The 12,706-nt window shown below is 40.7% G+C and overlaps 1 protein-coding gene across 1 annotated transcript in view; it reads left to right on the top strand.

Moving 5' to 3' along the window:
• ZBED1 (zinc finger BED-type containing 1) overlaps window positions 1–12,706 on the top strand; it is a 59,688-nt gene that overhangs the window by 33,719 nt on the left and 13,263 nt on the right. The window lies entirely within an intron of this gene.

Below are 12,706 nucleotides of genomic sequence, written 5' to 3'. Positions count from 1 at the left end.
TTTTTCCACTTTGTACATTTACAATGTGATTTAGCTGTACCCGCCAGCTCTGCAGCTTGGCTTGGGCTATGCAAGTTGACCAGCATTTTTCTAGCTGCTATCCCGTGGGATTTACGGTTCCGCAGGCCAAATCCTCCTTCCAGTTACACCTCTGCAACCCCACTGACAGTTACAGCATTGTGCGAGGGTAACTGAGGATGTCATTTGGCCTGCAGTTATGTGGAATCACACCGTGCTTGTATTTCGGTTTTTATTCCTAGGGTCAGGTTCTGAAGCAAACCCACAGTTTAATTACAGGGGCACTGTGGTCAGTAAATAAATCTGAGACTCAAAGGCAGCGTTGCAGAAATTAGTGATAAAGCAGAACAACCCCAGTTGGGAGGAGAGATCCTCTACAGCAATTACATTTTAGCTGTCGAGGGAAACCTGCCCCAAAAGCAGGCTGGGCACTCTGAGGGCTGAAGAAGCTTCCAAGGATTTAGAAAATAGAGGATCAGCTCCCAGGCTGCTCAAAGAGACAGCTGGAGAGAAACGAGGCCTTTTCATTATGATCTTTAAAGGTCTTTTCCAACCTAAATGATTCTGCGATCGATGGAAAGTAACGTTTTTGTGTCGGAAGGTGATTTCAGCTGCTGTTTTGTTTTCTGTTTGTCATCTATTGTTACAGACTTGAAAGGGTGCTGGGTATTTTCAGGCACCCCTCCCTCCCCAGCCTTCCTTCCTCGGTATTCTCGAATATTCTGCCCAGCTTTGCCCTTGCTTTTCATTTTGCAGTTGGGTGTTATGTCCAAAGAGAACCAAAGCCTACCAAGATGTGTTTCATGGACTTGCTGGGCTTCAAGTCGTGCCCTTCATGTGTTACCAGAGGAAATTCTCAGCCTGAGTATTTTCTGTACTTCTTGTAAAGATATTAACAGCTGCAAATTAGCTTTTGACAGAAGGACAGAAGGTTTGCAGCCTAGCCATAGCACCAGGTCTTTGATGGAAATAGTTTTCAGTATGGGCCATGAGACCGTGCAGCCCCTCTCTCCTTCCTTGAGCTGGAATGTATCCGCTGCTGGGGTGTTGCCCCTCTGTGACATAGAAAATGACAAGTGAAGTTGAAACATCATTTTAAGCTTTTAACTTCTCTTGTCACTTGACTATACCCACTAAGGAAAGTGATTTATGATACTGGCTTCACCCTCCTTGCTCTGCTAGGAGACGAAGCAATGCCTGACAGGGAGTATCCATCTTCATTGCTGCTGTTTTGATTGGAATTGGTGGGTGCTAAAGATGCAGGAGACAGTAATGGTGCCTTTCAGAATATTAGGGGGTGAAGAAATAAGCTTAAGGAACTGGCAGATTATCAGAGGGGAAAAAAAAAATCAGAAAAAAAAATCTGTTAGGAAAGCAATGTTTGTTTGTTGACTCTACTAATGAGTCCATAGGGGTTTTGTAACGTAATTATCACTGATCTTAATAGATATATTTCTTTCTAGATGCATACTAGGGCTTATTTCTTAGATTTGAATACTTTCAGTGAGTTTATTTTATAAGCAAATAAAAAAGGGCACTGAAAAATAGGGAAAGCCTAAAATTTTGCAGAATCACTAAGTACTACAAAATTGTTACGGGAGGATTTCTTCTGCTTTCCAGACTGCCAGTGGTACTGCCAGTCAGCTGGCATTCAGGAGTGCTTGGTAGTGACCATCCTCCCTCCCCAGCCAGCTCCTCAGAAGAATCCCTGCACAGAGAAGTGGGAGCACAGGTTCAGGTTCTCTGCAGAGATGACAGAGGCAGCAGCCTTACGCTTAAAGTGTAGGTACAAGACAAAGAAGAAAGATAAACAAAAGCTTTCAGAGAGTAGATCGAAGCAAGGAAATTAATAAATGAAATGTAATAAATAAATGACTAGGTAGGCGAGGTGCCATGCTTTTTTCTCATTTCCAAGCTCTGCCTAGGAAGGCTGGTAAATAGAACTGGTCAATCAGTGGAGCAGTGCCTAGACAAGAAAATGAGTTAATGCACCGCAGAGAGTGGAGGTGATGGGAGGAGGCTGTGTGCGTTATCACTACCTGCTCGCTCATTTTCCCCTGAGACAATTTCCTATCATCATTAATGATAATTTCTGGAGACGCTGGGCAGAGATGATTAAATCACTCCACATTTCAGATGCATGGGGTTTTTAGTCACTAATAATCTGGATTAGTTTTTGATTAGTGACTATAAGTTATCAAGAAATGTATCTTCAGGGCAACGAAACCTGTTCTCTCTCTTGTAAATGTGGAATAAGCTTGAAGTCAGTAGTGTGCCACTGATGCGTAGCAAGCTTAATTCAAGGTAAAATGATTTCTATTTGAAGGCACAATGCTAATACTGAAAGAAGAGCAAAGTTCCCCTTTGTGCAGGAGGCCTAAATGCACCAAAAAATCACCTCCCGAGCACTGAAAATGATGTACTTCTTGGCCCTCTCTAAAGGGGTGAATGCATTTCATTCAAAGAACAGAAATCAACCATTTATAAAAACATCCAGTTGGCTGGCTTTTCCACTGGAATCATTGTAGAATGTATAAATGGGAACTGGTTAGTCTGGGAGGAAAAAAATCCAAACTAAAGTATATGTACTTAGTAGAGCCATCATCCAGTGCAATGATCAGAAAAACGGCTTGAGGTTATTAAGGGGAAATCATTGAAACTAGCAGCCTAGTGCACAGCAAAAAAAGCAAACAAGATAATAGATTGCAATAGATTGCTTTATGTAAGCAAGAAAGTAAGAGAGAACATGCTTGATTCTTGGTATATGGAAAAATGTATTCTGGGAAGAAAATGAAGCGTCTTTACACTCAACAGGTGTGTTCATTTTCCTATACGACATAGTTTGCAGCTTGTGTATCAAAGTATACATCAAGTGTTTGCTTTTAGAAAATTGTATTGATAGATTTTTATCTTTTTAGAAAAATCATTGCAATACATATTATGAGCATAGACAATGACACAGCAGAAACAAGAGAGAAGTAATCAGAATATTTCCCGCCCCCCCGAAGGATTAAATTGTTGTAACTGTAAACCAAACAACTTACTACAGGCCCAAACAGCCCTGAAAATTCCAAGTAGCAGCAGCAAATAATTAAAAAGGAAAAGCTGAGACCAAGTCTTATATTTAAAATGTTTCAAGAACTCATTGCAAATACCTCTATTTTCTTTCTTTTTTTCCTCTCTCCCTCCCTCTCTCAGTGGCAAACAATAGTAATTGGGAAAAGAAAGTGCAGAAAAAAATGTTACTTACAAATTGTTCTTAGCAGCATAGTGGCCTGACTGGTGAAGGGGCGATGCAGTCCCAGAATATGGCTGCAGAATGGCACAGATGGGGAACTCTTGTGTGCTGATGTGAGAGCAGATGCTGTCAAAGGCATTTTGTGGCATTAGATAAGGCTCTGGCTCCTCTCCATCGGCAGCACCAATCTCGTTACTCTCAGCATGTGAAGAGATCTCACTCTCTAAAGCCAGGGCTGGATGGCTGTAATGAGGCGCACCAGTGCTGGAGACAGCCAAAAGCCTGCAAGCTGAATTTTAGGAAAACATCATGTGCCATTGTCATCTATATTTTCATATCTCACAGTTAAAAATAGGGAAGAGCACGGCACGGTATGACTAGCCAGTTCAGTGCAGGCCTTAACAAGAACATCTCTTGTCTGTGGTTCACTTACTTAATACTTATACTTTAATCTTTGCCTAGTTTACACTTGCAGTTGAGCACTGTAAATACATTAATTACTTTTTATACTGACACCTCTTTCCATATGTCAGTCTCAGTTACATTAATAGACACTCCGTAGACACTTTGAACAGGAGGTGTCTACGTAAAAGTTAACAGATTGTGTTGTATCGTGAACTCCCTCTGAAGAGACATAAAAGATCTTTTACAGTAAACAGGAAATGAGTAAGACAAAGCAGCAGTATATAAAATAATAAGTGGTTTAAAGATAGACTGGGAATTTTGCTTTCCTGCCTCATAGTACAGAAATAAAGGGCTATGCAATGAAATTTGAGGGTGGTAAATTATAAAAAAATTAAAATATTTTGTGACATTTGTTTGTAATCATATACATGAAGTGCAGCACAACTAGAAGAGTAAAATTCAAAAATAGTTTGGAGAATCATCTACATATCAAATATATCTAAAGAGACAATTAATGGCAGCAAGACAAAAAAATGGATGTGAAATCTTAAAGAGTTTTAGTTTAACAACCATTACTAAGTATCAGTATAATAGGTGGAGATGAGAAGTAAAGTGGAGATTACCGTGTAGGAGGTTTTCTGCTGACAAGATTTTAAACTTCCCTCTGAGATATCTGGTCCTCGTCATTTTAACAGATATATACAAATCTGTTCTGATCTTCATCTCATCCAATGTGGCTGTTCAGTGCTTGATCTCACCCCTGAACTACAGATCGTGCATTCATCCATATGTATTTCTGAAGCTGAGTAAAATTTTCTTTCATAACATCATGACTTAAATTATTAACATTTTGATTAGAGCAGGTACAGTTAATAATTAAATAGAGGGAAAACTAAACCTGCAGGTTAAAAAAGCCATTTATTTGGGCCTGACTACAGAAAATTTATGCCCTTTTCTGTAAATAAACTGTATTTTGATTAAGCAGTCAAGTTCCCTTTCGGTTCATACTCTCCCTATTTAATCAACAACAGCAGAAGAGATAGAATCAGATCCTTGATTGCTATTGATGGCTTATTGTAAACAGTTCGTTGCAAGACAAAGACAAATGCAAAACAAAGGCAGGACTGATATTGTGGCAAACAAAAAACAGGAAAAGCCAGATGCAAAATGCAGATTTTACCTTGATTCCTCGATGAAAAAAAATATTTAAATACAGCAAATTGGCTGTTAATAATCTCATTATTACAAAGCAAAACCCCAATGAAAGACAGGCTGGCCACAAGCAAGATGGGTGCAAGACACCACATGCAAGTTGCAGGAAACCCCCTTGTTTTGCAATTAGAAACCCAGCCAGTGAAATCATGAGCATAAAGCTGCTCATCCTGTACATAATGTATGGTTTTCATTGCTTGCTTTTCTTTACTTTGGAACAGTAGTAAAGGCTCCTGGGTTTACACTTCTGATAGATAAAAACCTGTTTGCTAAGGCTTGCAACTTAAACATGTGGTTAACAGGAGAATCTGCTGTCCACCTATAATTTTTGTGTAACAAGTGCAAGTTATAGCCAGTATAACTTTTTTATTCAAAGTAGTAATGATGCTGTAATGTAATTTATATAGTAAAAGATCCCTACTCTTTTGAGGAAAGAAGTAACGGCTTAAACCAACCACTTTAAACACTTCCCTATTAATTCCTGGGCGCAGGAAATTTCATTCCCCTTCCACATGATTAATGAAATTTCACAATGTTATTTTATCTGTCTGTATACATAAATGTGCATATACCTTTATAAACTATATGTTTACAATGTAAATGTATGTTTTGTTTTTTTATTATGTCTAAACTCAGTTTAGTAATCTCAACCTTAGATAAATCTGCTTTGAAGTGAAGTGAGGGATAGAAAAGTATCTCCTAGCTGGGACTGTGGAATAAAATGTTCTGCAATGCTAAAGCAGCTTATCCTAGACTTATCAATTAACAGTCATAGTGACATGTAGTAGATCACCGGGTGATGTTTTTTTGTGAGTTTCTAGAAAAAAAACACCCCAACAGCCTAGTTTTAAGAAGTAGCTTTAAGGACTGCAAATCTTCACTTGAATTATTAGTTGGTTTGGATTAAGGCCTTTTACTAGATGAAAAATACTTGCTATAAAACAGTCTTACATCTTAGTTTTAAAAGCTTCTTATGCTTGTGAGCTACCTATGTCAATTTATTATGTCATGCTGGTACTTAAAAGCATACTTTCACAAAAAAACCCAAGCCAAACCCAGAAACTAAAAATTTACCTAAAATATATACAAGCAGTGATAGCTAAATCCTTTATGTAAGGCTTATCATCACTAAATGCTGAATGTAAATAGTTGATATTACTTGAAACAGCAGCAGCAGATTAGGATGAATCCAGAATCTGAAATGCACCGTTTCTAACCACTGCACCTTGTGGGAATCCAAGTTATGATCAGGCTTGAGCAATCACGGCTCTCAGGGCAGCTGAAGGACTGAGAAATACCTACTTTGTAACTCAATTGAGAGTGTCTAGTGAAAGATTTAAAAAAATGGCAGATCTGTCACTCTGCACTGTCTCAGCAGACTGGGATGTGATGATGATGATGATGATGGTGATGATGATGATGATGATGATGATGATGATGATGATGATGATGATGATGATGATAAAGGCCAGGCTGGATGTGGCTTTGAGCAACCTGGTCCAGTGGAAGGTGTCCCTGCCCATGGCAGGGGGTTGGAATCATACGATCTGTAAGGTCCTTTCTAATCCAAACTGTTCTATAACTCTGTGATTCTATGATGTTGAATTAAACTGCTGTCTTAATAGACTCAGAAATTAAACTGTCACAAGTAGTGTATTATGTATAATCAGAATAGTTTATTACCTCTGAAAACTATGAGGGCCATGATATTATGTATGATCATAGTCAGACATAGAATTATAGAATATCTCAAGTTGGAAGGGACCCCTAAGGATCATTGAGTGCAACTCTCTGCTCTTCGCAGGACTAAAGCTAAACCATAGGACTAAAAGTGTTGTCTAGATGCTCCTTGAACTCAGACTGGCTTGGTGCTGTGACCACTTCCCCAGGGAGCCTGTTCCAGCGACCAACCAAATCTGAAAGTGCATTCTTAACAACTGTCAGGATAAGCCTTTGGCTTTCTCCAGCCTTTAGATTATTTTTATCAACAAAATGAATTGTCTTTGATAATTTCTAGTGCATATATTCTAGGGGGTCAAACTACAATCCTGGAACATTCTATGCTTCCTCACTGGCAAGTGTTTGAGGAGAAAGTCTGAGCCTGGCTGAATCTTCTCTGCAGTTGTTCTGAAGGCAATTTGGCACTGATCACAGTATGATTTGCTTTTATACAGACAAAAATGAGATGAAGAAGGAAAAATAAAGCTCAGTATTTACAGAGACTTGGATCACCCCAAGGACAAGGAATGAGAAATAGTTTTTCACACGTTTCCTGTTGCCTTATCTACGTCATGCATGAATTTCTCCTCAAGAATAGCAGGAGCTCTTTATTCATTTGTTTAAATTTTCCCTTTAAATTTAAAATGTTGAGTCTGTTCATTTCTTGGCCTTGCTAATTTTTTTACAGAGTTGCTTTGTGCTTAGTAAATTAATGAATTGCCATAGAATAGCCGAAGTCCAAACCATTACTGCACAAGCCAAACATAAACAAGTTATATAATGCTGCAATCATTCATTTATTAAAGTAAGTGGAAAATTCAAAGTGTATGTAATCTTTTTGGATGACTGACAGGCAGGTGTGATCAAGAGAATGGGAATCCAGTGATTGTAGGCAGATAGAGAGACAGGTTTGTCTGGGTGATAAGAAAGTAAAGTGAGATGGAATTGGGAAAAATGGGAGAGAGCATCATCTGTTCCAGGACAGAGAGAAGTAACAGTGCGAAGGCTGCTGGGGGGTTTTAGAGGGAAGCACTAACAAGTGCCTAGGGAGACTCAGGAGCCAGGACCCGTTGACAAAGAGGAGCGTAAAGCAGCTGTGCCAGGAAAGCGATAAAAAGAGTTGCAGAGCAGGCTTACAGAATTGCTGGACCACCTCTGACTCTTGATAATCCCCCAGTATATTCGATCTAGAATGGAGAAAGGTAACGCCAGGCTTCAGGAACCTCCCAGCTCAGGTCACGGTACAGGATCCACCTCTGCTCCTGGTCCACCTCCCCACACCCCACATAAGCACACCTCCTCCTGGGGTCAGCATGGGGCAGCAAGCCTCAGCCCTGTCTTTTTTACTGCACTGGGCTTTTCAGCTCCACTTGCTTTCAGACATTCTGACCCTACAGACCAGAAAATTGTCCATGTTCATCCTTCCCGCTGCATGCTGTGATCCGGGTTAGCAGTGAGGTGAACCATTTTTCAGCAAAGCTAAACCAAAGCCAATGCACCTCTAGGGCGATTCTGCTTTTTTATTTCCTTCACATTAGACTGGTGCTAACCAATTTTCTGATGAAAGATGTGTTTATCTTACAGTGTGGCTAAGGAGGAAATCACAGATACATGGAGGACCTGGTGTTATGGAAAACTCTTGCTTTGGACCATAATCATCACCTTGGTTGTTTGCTGAACCCTAACAAAATCCTCTTAGCTGTGGGTTTGGCAGTTTTGCACAGGGTATGCCACAGGTGCTTGCAGACATAACTGCACAAACACTGAAATAATCACATGGCAATTATTGACACTAGATATTTTTTAACACAAATTAACTAACTGTCAACAAAACCATTGCTATAGTGGGCATAATTAATCTTTTTTTTCAGTAGCATTATATTATCAGTGTTGGAATATTGCCATTCCACCTTGCTTGTTTAAACCTGTCTGAAATTCCACCCCTCCTCTCCCACCTTGACTGATAGAAATAACACCACCATTTTGGTGCGACAGCTTTTCCCTTACCTCATCCAAGATATTTACAACGTATTATCGGGGTTGGATATGGTATGGAAGCTTGACACCCTGCTCTTATTTTACTCTGATTTCCTGATGAGTATCAGTAACTTTTGTTTCACTCTCATTTTAGCATGGGGTTTTGTTTATTTTCTTCTGTTTTGTGAATATGCTGGGTCTTATCCCCTGATTGTTTAGCATCCCTTGTGTGCAGGGTCTTGTCAAAGGGCTTTTGAAATTTCATGTATGTTAATAAGTTTATCTACTTACAGACGTTTTCAAATAAAGCCCCAGAACTATGTGAGAGCTGATTTCCCACTGCTCAAATAATGCTGGTTAGTTCTTGCTACATCTAGAATTTCCAGATGTTTTGTTATTCTTTCAGCCAATTCACCAAATCAAGTTGCCGAGTACAGTTTGCAGGCTGCTGATACTCTTACTGAACTCTAAACAGATTTACTATTTTTAAGTGTTTTATGACAGAAGTTGTTTTTTAACAAAAGCTTGTATATTTTTGTTAGCAGCTCACCTGCTTTATATTCCTGCAGAATTTTTGTATGTAAACACGTTTGGAGATTTTATTTTATTTTTATTTTTGTTATTGCTTTTATCTACATGCCTTCTTCTGACTTTTTGGTCTCTGAGTCTTGACTGAACTGCAGGAGGGATGCCCAGATCTTACCTGATATGAAGTATGAGTATATTGGGGGGGATGCAGCCCCAGCCCCAGCTACTCATGTTTCAGGCTTTCCAGACCAGATACATCCTGAAAGTGTGACACAGGCTGAATACCCAGATGTACAAATACAATAGTTGCTGCAGAGACAGTAGCTTTAAAAAAACAAAACGCTCAGCACCAGTAATAGGCACACTATGTTTCTTTCATTATAGCTGAATGGTTTGAGCATTTGGTTGAAGAGGGAAAGTCATCCCTATTCCAGGACTCCATTTGCACTTATTAGTCCGTATTTTGTCCTATTCTTCTCTAGTCTAAAAAGGATAGGCTCTTCAGTGAATATGGACTGGAACTTTGTCCCCTTGATCCCTTGAACCTAAATGCTAGGCTAAAACCCCTCAGATTTCTTTACTGTGTTCCTGGGCTTCACATCCTTATGACTACAGCCACACCAGCAAGGGTCAGTTTTCCCCAATGACACGATTTTCTTGAAAAGTGAAATATCTGAAAAAGACTGGGAGGGATCAAAAGCCATCCTCCTTCATGGGCAAATGCTATAGTACCAGTTCTGTTACGCAGAAGGTTGGTGGTCTTACACTCATCTACTATGTCCCACTAAAGAAAAATAAATGTGTCCCATCAGATGGTTGCCCTCAGCAGAGGAGCCTGCTCTCGCTCCCTGGGACTTCCTACTGCATAGCTTGCAGACACCTCTCCGCTTGGCAAAGTTTCTTTCCCTTTCCAGTTAACCGACCCTCCCCAGGCCACTACTGAGGATGCCTAAGAGCTTACTGCTCCATATGGTCCTGCTATGCCCAAGTGCCCAGCATTAGGCAAGATGCTGCCTATTCTAAGGGGTACCTAAAATGACTCTTTTTTGCAGAGGGGGGAAAAAACCCCATATGCAGCCTGTCAAAATTGTCTGCAGGTGCTCAAAACTCCACATGAATTCCAGATGCAACCCCAACAGACTGTTTCCCAGCACTGCTTAATCTTGTGAGCACCTCCCTGCTGAACCTGAAAGCTCCTCGGGCGTTTAACTTTATTCACCCACACATGTTAAGGAGATCCTGTTTTGGGAAGATAGGCACTTATCTCTTGCCTCAAGTCCCACTGCAATCCAGCTTAGGAAGACAGGCATTTAAATCCCTTTTAGAAGCCTGAAAAATTAGCAGCAGTCAGAATTATGTCTGGCTTCTTCCGGCATGGGCCATCAGCTTCGACATACGTGCAAAACGCAGAGAGCACGTCTCAAGCTAAGCACAGGAGTGGACGTGTACATTTTACTGTTTGAGAGGGATTGATGTGACAGTGTCGACATCTTAGGAGACTGCCCCAACTACTATGTCATGCTTGGGCAAAAAGCATCGACCTTTCCTACTGAACTGGAACCACCGCATGGTGGATACGAGGAGTTGTTGGCTCCAAGTTCTCTTGGGGAGCAAAACCAAGGGGAGCAAACTCATATACTTGGAAAACATGTGTTATACAGAAGATTGTCATGGAACAAACAAGGAAAATAGGGCATAACCTCATAACCCTCCTCCCCGTGCCAGAGAGCCTCTGAACTGCTAGGCTAACCTTGGGTTCCCTTTTGTCTGCTCTGATGTGGCCCCATGTCTTGTGCATTCCCAGCTGCACAGGCTCTCAGCTGCATCACCTACCATCCACGCTACCTGATGGTTGCTGATTATGCCATTCCGCTGGGAAGTTTGAGCTCAGGGCTTAATTAGAGTCTAGAAACATCACCCACTTCCTTTCTTATAGCTTTATGCATCTTTATGCAAAGTGTGGGTGGAAGCACTGTGATCACATACTGCTTCATTAGCGCCAGTCCTGCAGGAGGGACAGATAGGCTGGAGCAAGTATGGATGGGGTTACTGGCTTCCAACGACTTTGCAAGAGGGTATCTGTGCTCTAACCGCAGGCTGGCTTTGCCTGCTGGCACTGTGAGTTCACTTGCAGTCGGTGGAAAGAAGGAAGCACTGTAAGCACCTCAAAGGAAGCAGTCATCATCTTCTGCAGGTCTTCAGAAGCGCCTCTCTGTCCGCTGCCTGTACAGCAAAGCTGAGGCAATTAGATTGCTCCTTTCATCCCTTGCAGGGCTCAGACAGTTAAGATTTCATTGAGGTAATAATGCCTCAGCGAAGTATTTAAAGTAGATGGACAAGATTCCAGCCCAAATACTCGAGGTTTCTGTTAACAATTGCAAGAAAAAAACCCAAAGTATCAATAAGATGGTGATTATTGAAAAATCAAGTTAAAGGGTGTATCAATTTAAATTAGGATGTATTCTAACACACTATTTGAAAAGAATCAAAAGACCTACAGTCTTCTGTTAATATTTTCATTTCTCCTCTGTGCCCCATCAGGCTTTAGAAAAAATAATTAACATTAACAGAGCGTTGAAACAAATTTTCCTCATCCTTTCTGTGAAGCTGTACTCATGAACCACAGAGGGTTGAAAATTTTAACACCTTGTGAAAAAGTAGTGGGACCAATAAGACCATAATGTTAACCCATTGGTTGTTCCCCAGTTAGTCAACTCTTTGGATAGTGTCATCTGAGAAAAGGTAGAGGAGTATTTATCGCCTTATCAATTGATTTTATTCTAGAAAACGTGTGAAAGCAATTACATTATTTATATACAGATTGTGTAAATATACTGTAGGAAGTTTCAGTTTAATGTTGCAAAGGGTTTTCATTAATGCTGTAGTTCTGAGAAAAGGATGTAAACAACATAAAGGAGTAGAGATTTGATTTTTACTGAGATAAGCTGAAAGAATTCAACTTTACTAAATGATAGTGTTTCTTCTTTCATGTCATTTTATGTGATGCTCTTTCTACCTACTCCGCGCACGGTTGTGAAGAATATGCATTAATAATGAATCCTTTATTGATGTGACTTCATGATGTTAATTATTTACATTTGCATAATTCCATGCGTTAGTAATAAAAAAAAACATTCACCAGAGATACATAAAATTAAATGATTGGGTTTGTCCTGGAGCAACTACACACCGCTTTTACTGTACGCATATTTCTGACAGAAGACAGAAAGTCAGTTCTGCTGAGCGATCTAATCTGACATTGAAGAAGTATATCGTTAATTGTATTTTTTCTAGGAAGTACGTTTGCTTTTTTATAAAGGGGAGGAGGAGACTGCGTTTCAAACGCACTTCCAGAACTTTGCATGGCTCCCCAAGCCAAAACCTTACCGAAGGATTTGAAACCGACTATGTAGGTCAGCGTCTCCTCCCGCGGAAGGCCTGCTCCCATTTTTTGCCTTGCCCCGGTACTGGGGCTCATCCGCGTTTATGCAAAGCCGCCGGCTCTGTGAATGAAGCCCGCGCCGCCGGGGCCCGGGCTCGCTGCCCGCAGCCGGAACCGGCCACCTACCGGAGGGACCGCTAGGGAGGACGCGGTCTTCTGTCGCCGGC

Source organism: Falco biarmicus, chromosome 2, assembly GCF_023638135.1.
Source record: "Falco biarmicus isolate bFalBia1 chromosome 2, bFalBia1.pri, whole genome shotgun sequence".
Taxonomy (NCBI): domain Eukaryota; kingdom Metazoa; phylum Chordata; class Aves; order Falconiformes; family Falconidae; genus Falco; species Falco biarmicus.
Note: the sequence above shows the minus strand (reverse complement) of the source record. Positions and strands in the feature narration are given on the sequence as shown.